General features: G+C 43.0%; 1 long non-coding RNA gene across 4 annotated transcripts; it reads right to left on the bottom strand.

The window, feature by feature from the left end:
* Window positions 1-4,557: 4,557 nt before the first annotated feature.
* Window positions 4,558-24,816, bottom strand: LOC117803016. 4 transcript variants are annotated; one of them, XR_004626562.1, is made up of 3 exons: window positions 20,445-24,815; window positions 20,217-20,357; window positions 4,558-12,355 (listed from the first exon to the last, which is right to left on the bottom strand). It is a non-coding gene; the product is annotated as an uncharacterized LOC117803016 (long non-coding RNA). The 4 variants fall into 4 exon arrangements; XR_004626561.1 differs by lacking the exon at window positions 4,558-12,355 and adding an exon at window positions 15,441-19,523 and having other exon boundaries at window positions 20,445-24,816; XR_004626563.1 differs by lacking the exon at window positions 4,558-12,355 and adding an exon at window positions 15,441-17,764 and having other exon boundaries at window positions 20,445-24,816.
* Between the last annotated feature and the right edge of the window lie 1,397 nt (window positions 24,817-26,213).

The following is a 26,213-nucleotide window of genomic DNA, read 5'->3' as shown; positions in this document are numbered from 1 at the left end:
CACCCGCTTACCTGACCCACCACACTCTGCCTACAATGAGAGAGACTTGGGGAAAGATTCAGGCTTACCAGGAATTGAGGTAAAACCCAATCCAGGGGAATTGAGAGGGAAAACCACCAAGAGACTGCAGTGGCTTCTAAGAGTAAACCACATATTTCCTCTTTGGTAGTTCTGCAGATGGGCAAGTCAATGTGAAAATGATCTATCCCCAAACAGGTCTCCCTTGTTAAGCACTTCCTCAATATCACTGATGAATAGTCTTCAAACATAGGTCTTACTTTCCATCACAGACTGGAAACCAAAGCTCAGAGAGTTTAGGTACTTTACCCAATTTAGCACAGCCTGTCATGCAAAGGCCTGGATTCAAGCACACCCCTGGGTTTTTCAACATGCCGCTCTATCTGCAAGTAAATCATTATAAAATAAATGAACTAACGAAATAAAAAAGAAGACGCTAACTGAAGTAGGATTCCAATTCGGTACGTTAAGGAGACTGGCACCTCAATGCAGATACCCAGTGTATGAATACACTCTTGTTTCACAGATGGGGAAACTGAGGGACTGAGCATTTCTGCCACCTGCCCAAGTTCACTTACCGATTCAACAAAGAACTAAGCTTTAGAACCAGGTCAGTGTAAGTCAGATTCATTCTTTCCATAACTGTATAATATTGCCTCCCAGAACTCATATCAGAAGTACACGTTTACATCTGACTCAATCAAAAAGTTTTCAAACAAGCCTTAAACAGGTTCCTGTGCTGGCATCTGCTAGGTGTTGGGGATTCAGAGAAAAACAACATCGTTCTTAGCACCAACTTTCAAAGAGAACATCATATGCTACCATCTTTGTGTGGCAAGCGAAGATATATAAAAAGAAAAAAATTCCATCTTTAGCCTCCACAGTTTCCAATGCGATCAGACTGCGATCTTGGGTTCAGTTCCCCCCACACACACACACACACCCACTCCTTCTATATTGTCTATAATGCTGAAAACTTGGATGTGAAACAAAAGTATTAGTAAAGCAAGACCCAAAGAAGGGGTGGTTACATATCCAAGATGCTTGTATTAACTTCTTTTCCAATTCAAGGATTGTCTTACAACTTCTTAATGGTTCTTGGAAACCTACAGAGACAAGAGCCTGAGTACCTCTGGGCCAGCTCTTTCCAGAAGCACACATCCCAAGGATTTCTTCTTATGTGAAACTGTAAATGCCAACCACAATTCTAGTCTGTCTACTGGAATATACAAATTCAGTCTGGTCTCTCTTTTCCTGGCTATTTTTTTAAGTTGCACCCCTCCCTTACCCCCCACCTTAATTTTTTTCTTTTCTGATTCAATGTCTCTGACATACTAGATCCTTCCTTGGAGAGTATGATTTTCAAGCATGTCAGTACCCCCAATCACTCTCTTCAATAAGATCTAGAGCTTGTCTGTATCCATCTTTAAGTAAAGATGCCAGAGAGAGGCAAAACTTTGGTCCCACCAGAGCCTTATAGCTAAACTTCTATTTGGGCATTCTACTTTTATGAATGCTGTCTGAGTTTGCATTAGCTTTCCTCCACCTTGGGAAGGGAGGATTTGGTGCCAGCAGCAATATTGTTAGTTCATCTGCATCTCTGTTGGGGACAGGAGGAGCAGGTAATTAATTGTTTCTCTTCTGCACTAGGCAGCCAGCTTTCTTTGGAAAAGTTGAGCATCCCTCATCCAGCAGTGGTTTCTGCAATTAAAGCTATCCACAGCCAGGAGTTTGATTAATAGCTGGGAGGTTTCTCCTTTGCTGACAAATGAGAAAAAGAGAAATCAGATAGGGAGAAGCTGAATGCATTTGCTTAGCACAGGGCCTGGCTAATGTTCTTTCCAAAGAAAGAGCTGCAGTAATTTCCTAGGGACTGGGAGGGAGGGGAAAATATCCCTTAAAAGTCTGCAAAGTAATGGTTCCAAAAAACAGATGTGCCTGTCCCTTGGGAGCAGGGCAACAAGGGCTATAGTTGGTGGTCTCTGTTGCTGGAAAGGATTGCTACTCACATGGCATAGATGGGAAGATAAGGGAGGCCCAGAGAACAGGACCTGGTTTTCCCGAAGTCACACAACCTGCCAAGAGAATCTAAGCCAGCTGTCGTTGAACTTTACCTTCCCCGTTGTCAGAGAGCCACTTTCTTCCAGCTGGAAGGGAGGGATTAGACTATTACAAGCAAAGAGCTTAAACCCTCAATCCAGAACCCTAGACCCCTCAGCTCAGCTCTCTCTCTCTACCATATCACAGCTGCCTGTGGCACAAGGTGCATTTAGCAGCCTAGAATAAATCTGTAAGAAAGAAATCTGCCACTTTATAAATTCTACTCACTGTTCCTAGTTTTTTCTTCCAGGATTGTCCTGAATAATTAAAATCTCCTGGCTCCTGGGAGATTAGAAGCCAGTGAACCTCTCCTGGGAGGACTGTAACATTCTCCTCTCCCTCTTAAGCATCCCAAGTTCCCAGAACCTCTGCGCAAACAACCCAGAGCGGGTGGAGTTGGGAGAGTTGAGAATAGCTGGCCAATGAAGGAAGTCTATGGGCTGTGGAGCTGATCTGTCAGCAGCAACACAGGCCAACAAAGGAGGCAGAGGTTGTAAAGTTAGATGGAGGCTGCCCAGAATGCTAGGGGCTCTTCCTGGGGCTCAGCCAGGGCCTGGGGGCAGTAAATGTGTATATGCCATTTTATGTCTAGGCAGAAGGCAAACCAGAGATCAGGACCATCAGGAGGCTGGGGAGCTGGGGTGTGTGAGACCATTCCCAATGAATTCTGGTGGATTTTGGATCATTGCAATCAGATGGCTCCCATTGCAATGAAAGGTCCCAGGCCCTATTCTTTCAGGTGTGTTTCTGTTTGATTTGCATTTTTAAATGGTTGGGGGAAGAAAAGGATCAAAAGAAGAAGAATATTTCATGATCTGTAAAAAGCATTTGAAATTCAGATTTCAGGGTCCACAAATAAAATTGTACTAGAGCACAACCATCCGTTTATTCACATTGTGTCAGTAGCTGTTCTGGGGTTGCCAGGGCAGAGCTCACTAGTTGTAGCCAAGGCAGTATGGCCCAAAGAGCCTGAAATGCTTGTTGTTTGGCCCTTTACAGAGAAAGTTTTCTGGCCCCTGGATTAAATCCTTCTCATTTCTTGCTGGCCATCTCTTACAGGCTCCGGGCAGCCCTGGCCTCCTGGTTCCACAGGCTGTGCATAAGGGAGTTTTGTGAGCTCTGGATGTACGCCGTAACCCTTAGGCATGGTGCCTGCGTCCTCTGCCACAGGCATGGTGAGAATTCTTCGTGTAAAGGTGGACTGATGGACAACAGTCTCCAACTCCCCACAGAGAGTTGAAAGAACTATTTTCCCTAGAGCGCAACCGCCCCCCTCCTCTGTGCAAACGCACGTGCTCTTGGCAAAGCCCTAACAATTCAAGTCATAATGGAAGGGAATCTCACCCATTTTATTGCCATAGTTACCAAGATTGCAAGTTTAGATGCTGTATTAGCAGTAAGTGCACGGTAATAATAGAAGTCAGGGAGGAGGGGACGAAAAGGATTCTGGCTCCTGTTTCTCCCTACAGCATCCTTCAGGGCAAATATACTAGACACAGTTTGCATTAAACTGCAAAGTTGGCGGTTTTCTTTAAAAAAAAAAAAATCCAAATAATTGCTTTAAAATCTCCTGTCTTCCCCTGACTGGTTAACCCGCACACAGTTCGCCTCATCCTGAAACAAAGAAAAGGAGGTTAAAAGAAATATAAGTGGCCAGGGTTACCATGGAAACCAAAGTGGAAGGCAAGTGAAAGTCAATTTAAGGTTTAAATGCATATGAAGCAGATGTATATGTGCGGGCATATTTGCATATAGATATCCATCTCCCCTCCTCTCCGCTCTCCATAATGTGGTCTTCCTTCTGGGCCCACCTCAGGACCCTTCACCTCCAGGGAGATTGTCCTGACAATTTCAAGCCCCAGTAATCTCTCTCTTCTGGAACTCCATTTGAACTGCAGTCTGGATGTGGGAATCAACCTGTTAATATACACTGCCCTGTTAAGGAATCACAGGACCCTTCAAGGTCACTGAATACTCCATGCCATCTTATCTCTGTGCCTTTGCTCCTGCTGTTCACACCACCTGGAATGTCCTTGCTCACTCCTTCCATTTGACTGTAACATCATTACCTTCCTCATCTCAGTGTGGACAGCGATTTCTCTGCAGTGCTTTTCTCAATCCCCTTGCCTCCCTCAGTGTCCCCATACTGGGTTAAGGGTCCCTCTTCAATGTTTGCCTAACCTCCACCATAGGTCCAGTTACACTGACTGTAAATGCTGCTTACATGATTATGGCCCCCCTCCCTTGCCCTCCAGACCATGAAACCCTGGAAGACAAGGGCTGTGTTTCACTTTGTGGACCCTCATTACTCAATAGAAATATATATATTGAATGAATGAATGAATACTAGAATAAATAATTCAAATTGTGCAACTTAGGTCCAAACATCCATTTCCATATGCCAAGAACAGTTGCTAATTATTATTATTGTTGCTAATTGTTACTATTATCTTTAAAAATGCACCATGTACAAACTTTCCCGTTTTGATTCTAAGAGGAATTCTGGATGTATGAGGAAGGTGCAGAAAGATGAGGGGAAGGGGGTTGGGATGAGTAAAACCTTAGCTTGTGAAAAATGGGTAAAGGACGCCACTGTGCTGGCACTGTAGCACAGATAGGAAGCTCAAAAGATGTGTTTCACTTTGTTAACTTCTCAGAAAGGAGTTCTAAGACCGAACATATTCTCTGGGACTCCAGAAAGTAGGCACAGGGACAACAAATGAAAGTTGTAGAGCACAGGTTTTGTTTCTTTAGAAAAGGCTTACAGAGTGTTAAAGCTATTCAGTGTTAGAAATGACTATCATGTGAGGTAGTGAGCCCCCTAGCACAAGGAGCATTCAAGAGCACATGGAATAATCATACACCTCAGAGCATTAAAGAATGAAAAGGGTGTTGTATATTCAATAAGTTACAAAAAGAAAACTAGATTTTGGGGTGATAGAGGCTGTGGTGGCAAGAAGTGACAAGAAATAGGCAGGACTGAGGGGAAGAGGCTAAAAACAGCTCACAGACTGAGCGTGGAGAACTGTTTGTGTTCACAGTTTTTTTTTTTTTTTCCTGCAGGAATGGGGAGCCTGGGAAAGGTTTGATGTGGAAAGTTACATGATCATTGATATGCTTTTTGAAGATCATTCAAAATCGGCTGTGAACCAGAGGGATGGAGGGGATAAGCTCTGAGTATTTAATATTATGCAACTGTTACAATAGCCCAAGTGATACAGGCTGGGATTAAGACAGTGGCAGCAAGGGTAATGAAGAGCAGGAATACTGGGGACATAAATCAAAGCAGAAGAGACAGGCTGCATCAACCAGTCTTTCTAAGTTGGTTCCACTCCCTGTCAGCCAGCCCTATGTTTGTCCTCCTGGAAAACAAACCAGTCTTACTTGTTTGCAAGAGCAGGCTCGGACTGGACTGTCGGCTGCGAAGGTTGCAATCACCTTGAACGGATTCCCCACGCAGCTCGGTGAGAAGCAGAGTCTTCCCTCTGCTGCCCCGTCAGCTCCACTTTGCATCAAAACTGCTTTGTATGTCGCCAAGTTATTAAAGTTGTGGATCGCAGTGCTGTGTCAGGCGATGTTGTTCTGAAACTGGGTCAGCGAGGGCTGTCTCTCCAGCAAGACGTGGTCTCCTGGCGTCCCCACATGCCAGCCCCGGTTGCAGTGACTTCTTGGCTGCCTCTCCCCAGCCAACTTTGAGAGGAGGACATAATAACCCTATGGCTTGGCTCTTCTATTCAGCACCTCCAGTGGTAAATAATTCCTGACACAAGATTGAAAGGGGTTTCTCTGTTCTCTTGGCCATTGTTTGTGCCCACAAGGACAGCAAGGTCTTGTTTTTTCAAGTCCCTTTTGAATCATTCCTTTTCATGGATAGACCAGCTACAAGAAGTAAAGAATCAGCTGTTTCAAAACCCTGAGCATGCAGGTTTCCCCTCTGCTGCTGCTCCAGGAGGCCCAGGGACTGAAGGGGAACAGGCAGGCACAGAGGAATGGAGACATGGCTGGGGGTTGTGGGGACACTTCGGGAAGAGATCCAGAACTCCGCTGGGGAAGGAGTTGTCACACAGCAAGAGAGACACAGAGAAGTGGATTTGGTGTCAGAAGAAAGAGGAGAAATTCCTAGTAGTCCTTTTCCAAGACAGAGGCGGTTACTTCAATTTTTTTCAACGCAATCCAAAGCATATTTATTGAACACCTACTATGTAGCAGTTGTAGAATAAAACAAAACAGACAAAACAGAGATTTCTGTTCCTGTAGATTTTATGTTCTAGTGCAAAGACAAAGACAATAAATGATAAATGTAGTATATAATTAAATAGCATAAATTCTGTGCAGTTGATTCTTGAACAACACTGGTTTGGGTTTTTTCAACAAATACAGTACAGTACTATAACTGTGGTTTCTCTTTCTTATTTTCTTAATAACATTTTCTTTTTTCTAACTTACTTTATTATAAGAATACAGTATATAATACATTTAACATGAAATATGCATTAATTGACTGTTTATGTTATTGGTAAAACTTCTGGTCAGCAGGAGACTATGAGTTAAGTTTTGAGGGAGTCAAAAATTATACGTCAATTTTCAACTGCGTAGGGGCTTGGTGCCCCTAACCCCTGTGTTGTTGCAGTCTCAGTTGTAGTATGTTAGAAGGTGATAAGCTATGGGGGGAAAATACGTATATATAGAGACAGAGGCAGAGAGTGACAGAGAAAAGTGGAAGAGGAATGACAGGGAATAGGGTGGTAATTTATGAAGGGTGGTTAGGATAGGCCTGATTGAGAAGATAATATTTGAACAAAGAAGTGAAGAAGTTAATAGAGTTAACCAAGTGGATAATCTGGGGGAAGCGTGTTCATGCAGAGGGTCGAACCATTTCAAAGGCCCTATGGTGGTATGCCTGGCAGATCCAGAACACAGCAAGGAGGACAGTGGGGCAGGAGTCATGTGGAAGACAGGAATAGCAGTAGGAAAGTCAGAGAGGTATGGGGGGCAAGATGGGAGAGGCAAGGACTTTATCTTTCACCAGGAATGGTGTGGGAAGCCATTTCCCAAGAAGATCATGAGCTATTGGCAAAAGGTAAAGCATCATCTAGAGGGAATATTCTACAACAGTGATTCTCACCTGGGGATGATTTTACCTCTAAGGGAGAACTTGGCAATGTCTGGGGACATTTTTGGTTGTTACCACTGGGGCAGGCATGCTGTTAGCATCTAGTGGGTAGAGGCCAAGTTGCTCTTAAACATCCTACAGGGACTCTTGGAAGGCTCAGTTGGTTAATCGGCTGCCTTCCATTCAGGTTGTGATCCCAGGGTCCTGGGATCAAGCCCCACATCCGGCTCCCTACTCAGGGAGCCTGCTTCTCCCTCTGCAGCTCCCCATGCTTGTGCTCTCTCCCTCTCTCCCTCTCTCTCTCAAAAAAAAAAAAAAAAAAAAAAAAAAGTCCTACAATGGACAGGATAGCCCTCTGCAGAGAGTTATCCAGTACAATGTCAAAAGTGCTGAAGTTGAAAATTCCTACTCTAGAAGGAAGTCAAGCTTTAGGTGGCTGGCAGTCTATACGTTCTTTGAGTAAAATGTACTACCATTTTTAAGAGAACCTAGCAAGGCCCACATATCCATTAAACACAATAGGAATAGTGCCTAGGATCCATGATAATTTTTTAGGACTACTAAAACTTTAACTTTTTTATATCAAAAGAAAGAATATATAATTGATCCTGAGATATATTAATCTTTATACCAATACAGTCATAAAATATACTATTAATTAGTTAATTAATTAATTAATGATGCAGGAAGGGACCCATGAAGGCTTATGTGCCTATGGCCCCCAAAGTCATGCTGGCCTCCTCTGACATTAGACTTGGGGCAACGGTGTCTTCTTGAGTCTACTACCCACCAGCTGTGGTCCTAGACCCAAAGATTTCAGTCACGTCCTCTCATCTTTCCTGTCTAGGTGAGTACAGTTACAAACACAACTTACCACCAAGTTCAGGCAGATGGCAGTCATTTTCATGGAATCAAGAAGAAAACTGTCAGAGCTAGAAGGGTTTTTAGAACTCATCTGGTCTGGCCACCTCATTTTACAAGATATGGTCATTGAGGCCAGGCGAGGTGGTAAGCGGACCACATCATGCAACTAATTTGTACCAGAGTCAGAATTTGGGGGATTGTCTTAGGGTTCAATTTACCAGCTTTCATTTTCCAGTCTCACATTCGGTTTATACCAAGTTCCTCAGAATGAAGCTGATGTTACTTGATGGGGAGGGAAAAAAGCAAACAAACAAACAAAACTGCTGAATGTCATTCTTTGTTATTTCTTATCACTTCTCAGTTTTCAAGGCTCTTTAATATACTAGTTCGCTTGATCTTTACAACAACTCTGTGAGAAGGGGTTGGAGAGAAGGCAGCTCATATTTTGCCGGTTTCTGAGAGGCAGAAACTGAGATTTGGGGAGTTCTTCTGATCTATCCTGCATTACAGAGCTAATGAGGGGTGGAGTCACAGACTTGAATTCCAAGCCCTTGACTTTTCGTTCAGGACTGTCTTCCGAGCCATCACTTTTTATTAGTCTTGATTTGTCACATGGTGCCTACATCTGACTTTGTGTTCAATAAATGCTTATTAAGTGAATAGGTGAACAGTCCTATTCCATAGATTAAACCATGCTTGCAGAAACATAACAAATCAGTGGTCAATGCCTGACACATTATAGTCAAAAGATGTTGGTCTTATTCACGGAAGTGTCAGCAAAGAATGGGGGGATTGGGAGGCATGGTAATTTTAGTTCACTTTTGTGTTTAAAAAATCCCGTTATACTTTAGTGAGGTTTTTTTTTCCTGTGCCGTTTTCATAAGTATAAGAAAATAAGTGCAACTTTAAAGAAATAAAGACAATAAGGTGTTAAAACTCCAAATTGTCTGGGAATTACTGCTTGAGAGATCCAAATAAATCAGATTACTCTAGTGAGTTGCTTGTCTTCTTGCCCTTATGTTACTCTTATCTTCTGGGCTGGAGCCATTTAACTCTATACCCATTCTCCAACCTACTCCACACTTAGGAGCAAGCCTGTGCCTGTCCTATAGAAATGGAACAGGTTCAAGATCAGCAGCTCAGGGCCTCAGCAGCAAATCAGTCAGCCTGTTGGGCCAAGGCACATCTGATCCATTGGGACCAGGATGCCTGCATGGCCCATGCATATGCCCCAGCCTTATAGTGTAATTCTAGAAACTGGCTGGTCCTTATCTTCATTCTTTCATTCATTGCAAACTTACAATGAATGTCTACCATTTGTCTGCTTCTATTCTTCCAGTTATTATCAAATATACATTGAGTACTTACTATTTGTTAGACATTGTGTCTGGTGCTGAGAAACAGAATAAAAGATAAGACATAGTCTAATTCTCTAGAAGCTCATTGTCTGGAAAAGTGTGTAGGAAATATACCTGTGAGTAAACTGTAAGCTACAAAATAACATGATTGGACCTACAAACAAAGCATGGGCAAAGTGCTCTAAGAACACACAGTGGGGAATGACTGGCTCTATTTAGAGCAATGGGGTGGTTGGAGAAGGCTTTGCAAAAGATGTAAAAAAAAAAAAAAAATCACAGAGGACACTTCAGGGGTGAAGTGAAGGACATTCCAGGGAGGCAGAACAGCAAGAGCAAAGCCAGACACGCATGAGGGGCCACGTCACTTCTGAGAGGAGTGTAAGTATCCCAATAATAATAAACCCTGGCGTTGAGTGTTTAGATGGCCTAGGCAATGGGTTAAGTATTTTGCACACAGAATGTTATTGAATCCTCCATTCATTTCTGAGATTCACCTATTTCATAGATGTCATACCTTTCACTGTTAAAGAAGTGCTTGCTATCATGAGGAAGTGGGTAACCTATGGAGTGCATAGCTAGTGAGATGGACCAGTAATTGGGCCATGATCTGTCAATCTACAAAACCTTATTCTTAGACCCTATATTGTGCTGCTTCCCTATTTCACTGATGAGGAGAGGGGAGCCTAGGGAGATGAATTCCTTGCTCAGGATTACACAGTTGTGACAAGTTGAATCTGAAAGTAGGCCTGGGTCTGTGTTTCTTTCCACTACCTAAACTGTCATTCTGTGCAGGGATTTATTAAAGAGATTTCAGTGTCCAGACAGGAACAATACTCACCCCCCCCCCAAGTTAGTGACAAGAATCCAGCTACTCAACACACAAAAGGAGTGTTACCTTTATGATGCAAAACAGATATATCAATGCAAATCGGCCCTGTGTTCTTTCCATCATGAAAGAGAAAACTACTCAGCTAGAGGAGTTTCAGGGAAAAATGAAAAGGAAAGACAAATAATGGGCTGATGGAAGAGGGATTTGGAGGTCCTTTGGGAAGGAAAAGGAAAAATAAAGACAATGGATTTCAGGTTGAGACAGTGGAAGCACTTGGGAGTTGGTAGAGAAAGGTAGGAGCAAGGGATGTACAAGATGCAAGAAATAAAGAAGACAGTGAAGGCTGCTCTTGTCTAGAGAGGCAAACAGAACACACATCAACAAAGACGGCTTTTTCTGAAATCCACAGAGGAGAAATGGGGAGGGGTTTCGTGAGAAATTAATGGAGGAAGAAGCAAAGAGTTGAAACTAAGAGTCCCACTGGTGACGAAGCGCACATCCCAGTAGAAGGAGAAAGGCATGGCTGAGAAAATTACAGCCTGAGAAAAAAAAGGAGTAATACAAAAAGGAAAAGCTAAGAGGCTTAGAAAGGAAGTCTTGGAGGATGAAAACAAAATCACACAAATACAGAGAAAGCACAACTCAGAGTGGGAGACATATACTACAAAGAGAAAACAGACCATGTGGGTTCTGAGTGAACAACAAGTGGAGATCATTTGAGCAAGAAGACAGTGAGAAAGAAGGTGATGTGGATTCAGAAAATATAAATGATTCATGAAAGGAGCGAGGGTCAGTACCTAACATTTATTGATCATCTGTAATGTCCTAGTGTTTTACATTTGGTCTGTCATTTAGTTCTCTTACCTTGTCAGCACTTTTTGCCATGTATGCCAGATCCCATAGAGATTGTGTGTCTTGACTAAGGTCATACCTTCAGCCGTACTAGACCCAGGACAGAATCAAGGGTGCGTCTATGTCCCCAGACACTGCTTTCCCCATATTTCAACCTGTGTCCATGAAGACTGGTGGGTTATACATTGGTTACTAGAGAAGAGCAGCACAAGTTTGGAAATTCTATTTAACACACTCTTTGATGTCAAAATACAACCAATGGTAATTATCTCAAGCGATTTGCATAGTCCTGGAATGCAGAGATCACTCCGTAAATGTTGGTTTCCATGATTTTAGTTAGCCAGAAATCACACTTGGAAAATTGATGTGATTTATGTGTGAGCAAGAATAAATACTTTAAAGGCTAGAGGGGAAAATGCTACAATTTCCGATAACTTGGTTACTGAGAGCTGATCATAAGCATCTCTTCCTAATTGCGTATTTAGTGACATCATATTGGTATCTTGAAATTAGCTGTGGTGGAAATATTTACACCACAGAAATCAGCAAACAGTATCAAGGCTTTCTACTCCCCTCTGCTGCCCCTGGAGAGCTGGTTGTTAATGTTCACCAGCACACCAATAAGTATTCACCATGTGGGTGGGAAGATGTATGGTCTCGGTTATATAACAGGAAAGGACAAACATCATGTTTTTTAATGAGTTTGCCTTTCCCTAAAACACACACACACACACACACACACACACACACACACACACAAATATATATTTGGAGAAGCAAAATGATTTTTTGAAACAGTAAAGCAGATTTATTTGGAAGAAGTTTTTAATGGTCTTAGGGAAGAACAAGGCATTGGGAAATGGTTAAGTATGACCTACGAAGCTACATGTTTAAAATTGGAATCAAACAACAGATATTCAGACACATATGTTAAAATTCTGAAGTGTAGTAGTGATATTTACGAGGGTAGCTTCTGGAATAAATGCCTCCAGGATTTAAATTCTGGCTTTGCCACTTACTAGCCACGGGATCTTATAGGCCAGTTAATTAACTTCTCTGTTGAAGTTTCATTTGTAAAGTGAGGGTAATAACAATGCACCTCAGAGGGAGTCGGTAGAACTCCACAAAGCAATGCAGGTCAAGTTATTCGCGTAGTGCCTGGGACGCAGCGATCACTCACTAAGTGCTGGCTCTAGGACTATACTGAACCACAAACTGGGCCTGGAAACTAGGTACAATGTATATGCAAGCAAGAATAGACATGATAAGGGGTGCCTGGGTGGCTCAGTCGTTAAGCGTCTGCCTTCGGCTCAGGGCGTGATCCCGGCGTTCTGGGATCGAGCCCCACATCAGGCTCCTCCGCTGGAAGCCTGCTTCTTCCTCTCCCATTCCCCCTGCTTGTGTTCCCTCTCTCGCTGGCTGTCTCTATCTCTGTCAAATGAATAAATAAAATCTTTTAAAAATTTAAAAAAAAAAGAATAGACATGATAAGAGGGACACCTGAGTAGCTTAGTACGTTAAGGGTCTGACTCTTGATGTCAGCTCAGGTCATGATCTTGGGGTCCTCAGATCAAGCCCCATGCTGAGTGCGGAGCCTGTTTAAGATTCTCTCTCTCTGCCAGCATTACCTAGATCCCAAAACCAGTTAAAGACCCCAAGAAAAAGGAGAATTACAGACCAATATCCCTGATGAACACGGATGCACAAATTCTCACCAAGATACTAGCTAATAGGATCCAACAGTACATTAAAAGTATTATTTGCCACAACCAAGTGGGATTTATTCCTGGGCTGCAAAGGTGGTTTAACATCCACAAATCAATTAATGTGATACACCACAGTAATAAAAGAAAGGACAAGAACCATGTGATCCTCTCAATAGATGCAGAAAAAGCATTTGACAAAATACAACATCCTTTCTTGATAAAAACTCTTTGTAGTGTAGAGATAGAAGGAAGCCACCTCAATACCATAAAAGCAATTTACGAAAAACTCACCGCGAATATCATCCTTCTCAATGGGGAAAAACCGAGAGCTTTTCCCCTAAGGCCAAGAACACAACAGGAATGTCCGCTCTCACCACTGTTATTCAGTATAGTACTGGAAGTCCTGGCCTCAGCAATCAGACAACAAAAAGAAATAAAAGGCATCCAAATTGGCAGAGAAGAAGTCAAGCTCCTACTCTTCACAGACGACATGATTCTCTATGTAGAAAACTCAAAAGACTCCACCAAAAATTTGCTAGAACTGAAACAGGAATTCAGCAAAGTTATAGGATATAAAATCAATGCACAGAAGTCAGTCGCATTTCTATACACTAACAATGAAGCAAAAGAAAGAGAAATCAAAGAATGGATCCCTAAAATTGCACCAAAAGCCATAAGATACCTAGGAATAAACCTAACTGAAGAGGTAACCGATCTGAACTCTGAAAACTATAGAACACTTATGAAAGAAATTGAAGACACAAAGAAATGGAAAAACGTTCCATGTTCTTGGATTGGAAGAACAAAGATTGTTAAAATGTCCATGCTACCTAAAGCAATCTACACATTCAATGCAATCCTTATCAAAATACCATCAATATTTTTCACAGAGCTTGAATAAATAATCCTAAACTTTGTATGGAACCAGAAAAGACCCCGAATAGTTAAAGGAAGGTTGAAAAAGAAAACCAAAGCTGGAGGCATCACAGTTCCAGACTTCAAGCTCTATTACAAAGTTCTAATCATGAAGGTGGTATGGTACTGGCACAAAAACAGGCACATAGATTGATGGAACAGAATAGAAACCCCAGAAATGGACCCTCGACTCTATGGTCGGCTAATCTTCAACAAAGCAGGAAAGAATATCCAAGGGAAAAAAGACAGTCTCTTCAACAAATGGTATTGGAAAAATTGGACAGCCACATACAGAAGAATGAAACTGGATCACTTTATTACAACACACACTAAAATAAACCCAAATTGGATGAAAGACCTAAATATGAGACAGGAATCCATCATCATCCAAGAGGAGAACACAGGCAGCAGCCTCTGTGACCTCGGCTGCAGCAACTTCTTGCCAGACACATCTCCAAAGGCAAGGAAAACAAAAGCAAAAATGAACTATTGGAACTTCATCAAGATAGAAAGCTTTTGCACAGCAAATAGTCAACAAAACTAAAAGGCAACCGACAGAATGGGAGAAGATATTTGCAGATGTCTTTTCAGATAAAGGGCTGGTATCCAAAATCTATAAAGAACTTATCAAACTCAACACCCAAAAAAAACAAATAATCCCATCAAGAAATGGGTAGAAGACATGAGCAGACATTTCTCCAAAGAAGACATTCAAATGGCCAGCAGACCCATGAAAAATGCTCAACGTCCCTAGACATCAGTGAAATACAAATCAAAACCACAAAGAGATACCATCTTGCACTGGTCAGAATGGCTGAAATTAACAACTCAGGAAAAAACAGATGTTGGTGAGGATGCGGAGAAAGGGGAACCCTCTTACACTGTTGACGGGAATGAAAGCTGGTGCAGCCCCTCTGGAAAACAGTATGGAGGTTCCACATAAAGTTAAAAATAGAACTACCCTATGACCCAGCAATTACACTATTAGGTATTTATCCAAAAGATAAAAACATAGTGATTTGGAGGGGTACATGCACCCCAAAGTTTATAGCAGCAATATCCACAATAGCCAAACTATGGAAAGAGCCCAGATGTCCATCGACAGATGAATGGATAGAGAAGATGTGGTATATCTACATAATGGAATATTACTCAGCCATCAAAAAGAATGAAATCTTGCCGTTTGCAACGTCGTGGGTGGAACTAGAGGGTATTATGCTAAGTGAAATAAGTCAGTCAGAGAAAGACAGATATCATATGATCACACTCATATGTTAAATTTAAGAAACAAAACAGATGAACACAGAGGAAGGGAAGGAAAAATAAGATTAAAACAGAGAGGGAGACAAACCATAAGAGACTCTTAACTATAGGAAACCAACTGAGGTTTGCTGGAGAGGAGGTGAGTGGGAGGATGGGATAACAGGGTAATGGGCATTAAGTAGGGCACTTGATGGAATGAGCACTCGGTGTTATATGTAACTGATGAATCACTTATTCTACCTCTGAAGCTAATAATACACTATATGTTAATTAAATTGAATTTAAAATAAGGAAGGAAGGAAGAGATGGAGGGAGGGAGGGTGAGAGGGAGGAAGGAAGGAAGGAAGGAAGGAAGGAAGGAAGGAAGGAAGGAAGGAAGGAAGGAAGATTCTCTCCCTCACCTCTACCCACCCTCCTGCTTGCACATGTGTGTGCACTCTCTTTCTCTTTCCCTCTCTCTCTCAAAAGGGAAAAGAATAAACATGATAAGAGTTAGACAAAGCAGTGCTCCTTCTTTTTCTGATCATTCTAGGGAAATAATTGAAATTACTCTTTCAAATACTGGGATATTTGACCACAACATATGGGAGATGCTTAAACTCCTCTTAGAGCTGGAGAGGAATAAAAACGCATTAGGAAGTTCTTAGCTTCTTTCCTATGGGGTCAAATGGATGGGTTCTATCAGTGCTTCTCAAATCTGCCTATTATCAGAGTCACCTAAGTAGCTTTAAAAATATATACTTCCTATTCCTAACTCTGAAAAGTCTTGTTAAGTCCTTAAGAGTTGGGGGCCATGAATACCCCCTTTCCTAAAACACCCTCTCCCTGGGGATCAGCCAGGTTTGGTGACCACTGAACTACATGTCAGCTCTGTTTCTATAACCCAGAGCTAAGGTTTTATATCCAGCTGCCAGCCCCGCCCACCCTGGATGTTCCTCTTGCACCAGCCCCTGAAGCAGCATGCAGGGCCACTGACAATCACGGTGAGCACTGTTGGGGAAGTCACTGCTTGCAGGGAAGTTCATTCCAATTCTGGTTAGGTTCGGTTCCTGTGGGAGCTCTGGCTTGTGCTGCATCCACGTCTGTCTGCCTCACACCCTTTGATGTCCATTTGTCACCTTAGCTTTCTCTCTCAGGCTCAGGAGCAGTCTGTGTAGAGTAGGTAAGCACACAGCCTGGTATCTTCGAAGAGCCTGGGGAATACCCACGGGAGCCTGTAGGTCAGAAATCCCACTGGAGTTCAGTGTACCAACAAACACTGGGAGCTATTCTGTTCAGAGAAGGCTTGCCAAGAGAAAGGGAGTTTTATCTGCACCATGAAGGATAGAAAAGTTTAGAGGAACTGGAAATTGGGTGTTGGGAAGTGGCGAGGCTCCATATTGTAGGAAGGGGCAGGGAAAGAAATAAGCTTTAGACCTGTTGGAGTAGTGTGGTGGTAGATCAAAGGGGAGAATACTGGACGCAAGTAGCCTCCCATGCATGGGCTCTGCACACACAAAGAAGCCCATGGCACAGCATGGGAGGATTTTGAGACCACAGCAGCAAGGGGTTCAGGCAGCATTGAGTGGGGCTCTAGTATTTATATAGCCCTTATGGTATTCCTGCATTCTCCTCTACTGTAACTCCATTCCCACCCTAACATGAGTACACAGGCATCCTTATCCTCACCTTACATGGGAACAAACTGAGAGTAAGACAGGCCATGTGACTATCTCAAGGACACCCATGCAGAAAGTGCTAAAAATCAGGATTCAGATCCACGTTGGCCAATTTCCAAATCTCAGGAGACTTGAGACATGGAATTAAACTACAGACAGATAAAAGAACAGGTGACAGCAGTCATATGCAGAGGATGTAAAGAGAATGTGTAGATAGAAAAAAGGAGGGGGGGAAAACAAACACAGATCCACATACCCGCGCACACGCGTACACACACACACATACACGAGCGTGCACCTGTGCTGATTCCAGTCTGAGCGGGCCTCTCCACTGCCCTCTAGCTAATATATTCTGGGCCAGATTTAAAGGCTCTAGGAGAGAATGACTTGTCAGCTCATAGGAAGTGAATGACAGCATGGGAGTTACCAATAATCCTACTCTCCTCTTTCCAACCCTCCAAGGGAATAAGAGGCCTGTTTTGTTTTGTTTCTTTTTCCAGAAAGGTTTCTTTCTGTGCGCAATCACTGGCCTAGATTGCATCCCTCTTCCCTGTGCTGTTTGGCCAAATGCAACTGGAGACATAACAAGATTGTGCCTTTGCTAGGGGATAGAAAAATAATAAAAACTAAGCCATGCACGTTAGGCGTTTACATTCGGAAGGGCCTCCTTCTCTTCCACTTGGGGCTTTTGTCCAAATTAAATTACCTTCTGCTTGTTGTCACCACAGTTCTATATATATCTAGCGCTTGAGCTAGTGAGACAAATGAGCAGAGCCCGCGTTGTTGGGTCAGACCACAGGAGACACTGCTGCTACTTTCTCCCAAAAAGAGCAGATTGTTTCGTGGCCCTGAAGGTCTCACTCCATGCTTTACAGGATGGAGATAAAAGGGGCTAAGGTTTCCAGGTCTCGTGATCTTTTAGTTCTTTCTGTCACAAGATCAGGTATCTCTTTGACATTCAGCAAAGCAGTAGACAGTATGGCCTCCATGCTCTACTCACTGGCCTTTGGCTCCGGTCTCCCTCCCTTCAATCCATCTTCCACATCATCCCCTGGGTGACAGAGCTGAAGCTCTCATCTTGTCCCTTCCTGGAGTAAAGAGCTTCACTGTTTCCTAATACGTTAAGAAATTTCACGGTCCTTCCATATCTGGTCCTCTGCTGGCTTTCCAGCCTTTTCTCTTCTATCCTTTTATTACTGAACATAAGTACAATAGTCGGTCTCACTTATTGAGAGTATATTATGTGACAGTGTGCCAATCACTTTCTATCCATTGTATGTCTTTATCGTATCCCATTGTAATTTTCTGAGGCAAGTATCTGCATTATCCTCATTTTAGCAGGCAGGATGATGAAACTTAGGAACAGAGGAGTTAAGTTACCTGCCCTGGGTCACACAGCTTATATGTAGTCCCTCTGGCATTTAGGTCTGTCTGTCCCCAAGCTCTATACTCTGTCACTAGTCATTGCTTCCTATATATCATACTACAAGGGAACCACAAGTTCATAGGTCTGTATCTCTTTCAACTCAATCAGCAACTCTGACTGATTAAGAATAATGCTTTTTTTAAAAAAGATTTTATTTATTTATTTGACAGAGAGAGAGGCAGCAAGAGAGAGAACACAAGCAGGGGGAGTGGGAGAGGGAGAAGCAGGCTTCCCGCCGAGTAGGGAGTCTGATGCGGGGCTCAATCCCAGGACCCTGGGACCATGACCTGAGCCGAAGGCAGATGCTTAACGACTGAGCCACCCAGGCACCCCAAGAATAATGCTTTTTTCATTGTTCTTACCCCTAGCTGGAACAAAGCCATGGCAGACATTCCAGAAAATGTTTTCCAGATTCTAATCTAATCTATTACCTAGTGGTAGATAGAGGCATGGCACAGTGTGTAGTCTAGCTCCAGACTAGTTCAAATCACACTTCTGTGACATCTGGATTTATAAGGATCTAGGATTCTGTTGTTCGCAGCACTTCAGGTTCCCATCCGTATAATGGGGAGTCAGTAGATGAGTTCATTCACATCAGGCACTTTGAAGAATGCTGGGCATGGAGGAAGTTCTCCACGTCAGTAAGCCCTGATTACCAGTTAGCTCCCTGGTCACCCACGGCACTTGATGTGCACTTTCAGGAACATGCCTATCCCACGGCTCCTCCCCACATACACTGCTTGAGTTTGACCCTCCTGACCCTGGACAGCATGCTTTGTTTTATTTTCCTTTTAATATCACTCTCCTTCAAAGCCTGGCAGATAGCATGAGCTCAGTCAAGGTTTTTGAATGAGTGGGCACAAGATTCTGGAATTATGTCTATTTTGCCTTCTAAGCTATGCGGGGCGGGGCGGGGGCAGGAAGACTACCAGAGAGGGATTCTCAGTTGCCTCCTCCAGTTTCCATGCCCATAAGAACTACAGTCTACTCCCTCCTGATGCCCCATTCCATGTTTGTTCAGCAGCTAGTCACAGAAGCCACCCACATGTGACCGTGCAGGAAGCATGCACCAGGCTCTATGCTGCATGTCTCACATGCATCACCCCATGTCATTGAACGCATGATCTTAAATACCCCAGTAGACTGGAGAGAAACTGGTGAGCAACCTAGACAAACTCTATTCCTCATGGAGGTCATGGAGGAAGGAACCTCTGTGTGCATTCATTATTTCCTACATCCCAGACAGCTCAGTCAGTGACTCATAGAGGGTCAAACTGTCAAGTTGGAAAAATAAAAAGTCTCTGCAAGAGGCTTCTCCATGAATGGTGTCCCTACCCCAGCTGGCCAGGAGCTCCTGATGAGCAAAGGGCAGAGGCTGGCTCCAACTCCCCTCTGGACAAGCCTTTACTTCTCCTCCTGTCCTGGAAAGCGACAGGTATAAGCACTAATTCCACATCACAGGTGAAAATATTAGTCCAACACTGATGCAGAGGGAGGCTGACTTGGGCTCCATTTAAATCTTTCTATCCACATATCTGTCAACAGATCTGTCAAACAATGAAATGAGACACTCGGGGGAATAATCAGCCCCATCACTGGAGTTTTAAACATAATCTGAACAGTCATGTATAAGAGATGTTTGAGGGCAGGATTTGGAATCAGGCACACACGGATTCCGGTCTTATATCTCACTAGTTGTGATATCCCAGCTAAGTGATTTGGAAGAAGCAGTTCAACCTCCCTGATGGTCGGTCTCCTCCTTTGCCAAATGGCGGTGATGAGGACACCCACCTCCCAGGACTTCTGGACATTAAATGGAGTGATGGGTGGAAAACACCCAGCATTGCCTGCCAGCAGATGGAAAGTGCCCAAAGCCTGCTTTATTTAGTATAAATAACATTCATAATTATTGATGGTTTTCATTAGTATGATTTTAATTCTTATTGTTCTGCGATAGCAGAAGGAATTCCTGCATCAGATGGAATGTTGAATAAAAGCTTCTACGGTGGCCACACACACACACACCCCTAAGACCACAACAGTAAGTAGGACTACTGCAGGTCGTCCCTCATGTTCCCCACCCCCTTCCCTCCACCTCTGCCCAGGGCTCTTACTATCAGGAAGAGGAGTATTCGTATCATTTTACTTCTTCGACTGCCACCACCACTCCAGGAGGGTCTGCTTGATACCCAGTCAGCATGCTTCAGTGGAACAGGCAGATATGGTTCAAATCTAGGCTGGGCCTCTCTCTGTCCCTGTGACATTAGACAGAAGAGGAGATGAGCAGAGAGAGACGGGGGAGCCCAGGCCCGAGCCTGCCACACAAACACGCCCTGTCATACCGAGCTCTTTGGAAGATTTCTTTCTCTGGTGTTCCGCATGCTATCTCTGTTGCACAACTGGCATCTCCTTGAGGGCAAGAGGTAGTTGTCTCTTCTCTCTGTACCTTTTCACCATCTGGTAAAACGCTGTACACTCAATGAATATTCTCTGGTTGCTGGCTCGAGAGCTGCCAATACGTAAGTGACTGATTTTGTTCACTGGAGTGTCTCCTCCAGGGAAGTAAAACTGCCATGTCATGAATCTTTGACTCTCAGGCATAAAAATAAGGGAAGAAGAAATTCTATAACCCTGTTATGCAACAGAGAACAATTACAGCCAACCACACATGCCCCTGATGACAGTGATTCTCTCCACTCCCGATGTTGTAACATTCCAGAATGTCTTCTTGTTCCTTGAAATGGAGGGTGGGATTACCCCCAAGGTTCAGCTTTTAAAGCAAAACAAATCACAAGTCACATTATGTGAAGCTGAGTTATAACTTCCCCATTGTCACTCAGCAGGGTCACAGCAACGCCAGGATGAGAACATGAGTCCTTTAAGCCTCAGGCACTGCAGTCCAGGGGCCCTAACGCCAGGGAATTACCTGGGCTTTCATTCTGATGGGATCTTCCCCATCTCTTAAAAAAACACACAAAGAGAATTAGTATTTTTGAGCAATTGCTATGTGGCTTGCCCTTTGCTTGTATTAATTCATGTAATACATTATCCTTAGTTGAAAGATGAACAAACTGAAAAATAGTCCTGACAGATGACTTTGCCAAGGTCAGCTGATATCAATTTACTATTGGCATTACACAGTGAACTATTTCTACTATATTCTTTCCATCCCTCTGTGCTATCACCATGCTCTTCTACTAATATTTCACAGATTTAATCCTTTACTTGCATGCTATTCCTTTTAAGAATTCCCTTTCCTTGGCCTCCACCATGGTCCACCTGCAGAGCTATTCTTTTAAAATTTCTAGATCAAATAGCACCTCCTCTGTAAAGCCTTCCGTGATTGCTTCTAAGCAGAACAACACCCCTCCCCATGTTCTCTTAACAGTTTGTGCATATATGTGTGTGTGTGTGAATTATTTGTTGGCCCATCTCCCTTACCAACTTGAATCTGAACCCCAGAACTTTTAGAACATGTCTTTGTTGTTCGTCTCTGCCACCTCATGTGCCAACAAATCTGAGAGGTAGGTATTAGTATCCTCATTTTATAGCTGAGGCAAACAAGACAGATATGTAAGATTTGGCATCAGAATACATATCTGTCTGACTGCCGAGCTTGTGTTCTTCCCAATACATTAGAAGAAGAAAAGGCACATTCTTTGGGGAATGCAGTAGGCATTGTCACGTGCAGGAGCAGGTAATGGAGTTCACAGATAAGAAGGGAAGGAAAAGAGTAAAGGAAGAAAGAAATTCAGAAAATGAGGAAAGTGGGATGCTGACAGTTCAAGGCGAAGTGGGAGGCAGGACTTCCTAGGTAAAAACCAACCTTGTGCCCAGTGAGAAGGTGCCAAGGAAGGAAGATTGAAGTGACATTTAGACAGATGAGAATAGCACCAGAATTGAACCCCAGATAATTGGACGAATTTCTTGCAAAACTGTTGTGGTAGCCAGAAAAGGGCAAAGACAAGGGCCTGTGGTAAGCAAAGGAGGAAGAATGATTTAGAGGAAGATGCCACAGCTCAGGAAGGGGGCCGCCTGACATCGAGGCTTGAGAAGGGAAGTGCCTGGGAGGTCCAGCAGCGGGACCACTGAGTCCATCTTTGGTGGCTGTTTGCGGTGGAATATGTCTGAGGGATGATAGCAGCCCCACAGTGGTGAAGGGATAATTGTGTATGGCATTTTAAGAAGGAGAGCAGGAAGGAACAAGTAACCAGAGGTCTCTGCTGTTACCAGTCGCCAATTGTGAAATTTACGCAGAGTGTTTACTCTTAACTGGCAAGAATTCACAGATGGTGGAAGACTCCAGGGGTCAGACTGTGCCTTCTTCGCTGTTTAGGAGCCTGTGAGATATCACTTTAAATGTCAAGTGTGGGAAAGGGAAAGGATAATTGCAAGCACTATAGTGCAAGAAAGTGCTTGGATTTAGACAAACTGTAGTTTTCTCCTTAAGGTAATTCAAAGTAGCCAAGTAACACTTTGCCAACATATAGAAGAATGTTATAAAAGTGACACATGGGTTAATTTTACTGCTTTTTAAATGAGTGGGCAAGATGGGAAGTATTCTTAGGATTATACAATTGGATCATAAAATTAAGACAAGGAACCCTTCCTTCAAAGAGTTTTTAATCCCATGGGATACTAACTTTTCCAATCTATATAGCACTTTCCTGAATTTTCTTGACTCCTCTCTTCCACTTAATTCTTGTAGCTGTCATAGAAGTGACTCCATAAACCATTTATCCCATAGACAAAGAGACAGACACCAAGGGACAAAGAGATCTAGGGTCTGTTTGGTAAACAGTTAGTGGTGGGGTCAATGCACCATCAAATTGTCCTAATTCTTTCTTCCATAAACTTTCACCTGCCACTCAACTCAGTTGATAACTAAACCTTTTCCAGAAATGAGGGAGAATGGGGAAAATTATAAATGCATGAATAAACTCCTACTTTATTATTGAGTCTCCCATTTTCATACTGTATCACAAGTTTTAAAATGCTAGAACCACATGTTAAGGACACTGAAACATCTGCATGTTGGAGTTACACCCCTAATCATAGAATAGAATTACTGGAAAGGACATTTACTCCAACCCCTGAATTTTATAGGTAAGGAAATAGTCCTGGAGAGGTGCACATACTAGAATGTCATAGAGCTGGCCTGACCCTCGGAAGCCATTTGGTCCATTGCTTTCCAATAGGCAAACTTTATCATGGCAATATCAATTTTTTCCCCCACATACGTCTTGTATTATTCATTTTGTTCTCTGTTTTTGTTTTTTCTAAAAAGGCCCACAATGTAAACTTAAATATATATTGTTAAGGGATCATATTCCGTACTCTTCACAAAACCTATCATAAACAGAAAATAACCGTGAAAATATATACATAATCATAAAATGTTATATACTCTCATCTGATAACCACATAAAATCATCAACCACTTTGGAAAATGCTAACCCAGCCCCAGTGTCCCATTTTATAGGCAAGAGACATGAGTCTAGGGCAAGGCTGGACTCAACGCTACCACTGCCTTTGCTCATTTACCTGATCTCAGCAGCCAGTGTTCTAGTAACTGACAAAGGTGTTCCCTGCTCTTTGTGCCTCTCAGCTCTCAGACCTGGACAAGACATTGCGACTACAGACATTCCAGCCAAAGATGATGTGTGGAAAGAATTCACAGCTCTAGCCAGAGAGTCATGCTCTCCCATGAATTTCAAAAGTGCTCTTTGCATGTAGAAAGTTTGTGTGGCAGCTGTGCCCCCTCTCCCCCCCCAGGGAGCAGTGCACTCCTCCAGAAGATTCAGGATCTCAAACTTAAAGGCCAAAGCTACTGACATGAACCTTCACCTGTCCCCCAACAATACTGAAAAAGAGGTTCCTGGGAAGACAGACAATAGCTCAGCGAGTCTTTGCACAAGAGATCCTGGTGTTTCCCAGAGAAAACCATTTTTGGAATCTTGATAGTCAATGGCAAGCTGTGTAGTCTGTTTGCAAAAGAAGAGCTGACGGGTTTTATTTTTATTTATTTTGGAATGAAAGATCAGAAAACTAAAATTGGCAGCAGATGCCTCACCGAGTTCAGAGCAGACCTTGACATCTTTCTGGTATAAGTTTATGTGCGATGAAGAAGGGAAATTGGCACCACACTAGAAGCAAATAAGAGCCTAGGTCACAGCGTCTGAATGGATATTGTAAGCTCAGAATCAAAGAGGCCAGCACTAGCCTCACAGTGGGTCTGACCCGGGAGGGTAAAGGGGGAATAACCTTGCAGTGTGAAAGAGAGAGATGATCTGACCGATAGGGGGTGCCTTATTTCCCTTTGTGAGAAGGATCACATATTCCATCCTGTTGACCTTGCCTTGGCTGTTATGAATCCTAGCAATAACTCTCAAGGACAAAACCAGTAACCATATTAAATATAGTGTATTGTCCTCCATTTCCTATCATAACTGTCATTTTCAGATCTGTCTGTGCGTGAAAATCACTTGGGCAATATTTCAAAATACAGATTCCGTAGGCCCAATCTCTGATACTAAATCAGAATTTTTAGCAATAAGGATCATAAATGTATTTAGAAAAATGGATGGAAATAGATAATTAAAGTCCTCAAGTCCTGATTCTTAAGCCAAGCACTTTTTAAAAAGCCAGAGGTGGGGTGCCTGGGTGGCACAGCAGTTAAGCGTCTGCCTTCCGCTCAGGGTGTGATCCCAGTGTTATGGGATCGAGCCCCACATCAGGCTCCTCCGCTAGGAGCCTGCTTCTTCCTCTCCCACTCCCCCTGCTTGTGTTCCCTCTCTCACTGGCTGTCTCTATCTCTGTCAAATGGATAAATAAATTTAAAAAATAATAATAATAAAAATAAAAAATAAAAAGCCAGAGGTGGTAAACTTTATCATCTTGATACACTGTTTCCTTTTTTAATAGTTCTATTAAAACTGTCTCCATTGTAAGCTGCTGAAAGTCCTTAGTACAAATAAAGGGTGAGAGATGTTAGAAGAACATAGAACAAATGAGAGAGAAAGTGACCTAGAGACACAAGAAAACATGGTAGATTTATTAGCTTAATCTAACTTCAGGATCCTGGAACAGAGACTCTCTAACCTTCAAAGAGAGACTTCTGTTACCCTTCTAAGAAATGAAGTCAGAGACAGCTTCTCTGGGGATTTTGTGAGAAGTTCAGAGCCTCTAAAACTTTTTCACAACCTTTTTTTTTTTTTTTAACTCCTGATTTCCATATAGGGCCTCCTAGAAAATCCCTTCAACGGAAGCATTCATTCTTTATCGTGGAGGTGGGAAGACCTCCAAGAATCTTAAGGGAAAGATAAGCAGAGTCCCCGGAAGGCAGATGGACCTTGCAACCACACTTCACCGCGGAAGGGGGCAGGAAGGGGGCAGGAAGGGGGCAGCGGATAAGAACCAGTCTGGGTCGTTTTAGGTCAGTCCTGTCACTTGGCTCATGGGAAATGGGGCGTCATGAGTGTGAGACAAGAGCTCAAATTGGCAACTGACTGGTTTTGATTTAATTACATAGTGAGATCGTTTCTTAAGAGCATACTACACAATCCTTTCTCCTAAACGCGGGTTTAATTTTCAACAGAACATTTCTCGCATAAACAACATGTCGTTTCTAAACCCTTATTGCCATTCCCAGAACTGCTTGCAGCCTTTCAGAAACCCATTATTTTATAATTATAATCAAGACTATTAGGATGGGACAATTTGTGCCAAAAAGCACATTTACACTCAGAATTGTCACTTAGCAGTGTCACAGAGTGGTATCAACTCTATTTCTGTAGAGATCAAGGCAAAGAGCAGACACTGCCTTTTAAACTTTCAATTTTTAGATGGCATGGGAGTTACTGACCTTGGCTACATTATTCCCCAGTCACTCCTCTGACTACCCCTGGTGGAGTAGCCAGAACACCATGGCAGTTGTTACGTGGCGGGAGGAATAATAGCCCTGGGAAATCAGGCCAACTTGGGTTCACACCCTGTTCCTTCCTCTTCCACCTGGACAATTCACATTTGCCCCCAGTTTCCTTATCTGAGAAATGGCAAACTTTGGTAGCTTCAGCACCAAATACTTGCCCAATAGGATCATTTTAACAATT

The sequence above is a fragment of the Ailuropoda melanoleuca genome, chromosome 7 (genome assembly GCF_002007445.2).
Source record: "Ailuropoda melanoleuca isolate Jingjing chromosome 7, ASM200744v2, whole genome shotgun sequence".
NCBI lineage: Eukaryota > Metazoa > Chordata > Mammalia > Carnivora > Ursidae > Ailuropoda > Ailuropoda melanoleuca.
Note: the sequence above shows the minus strand (reverse complement) of the source record. Positions and strands in the feature narration are given on the sequence as shown.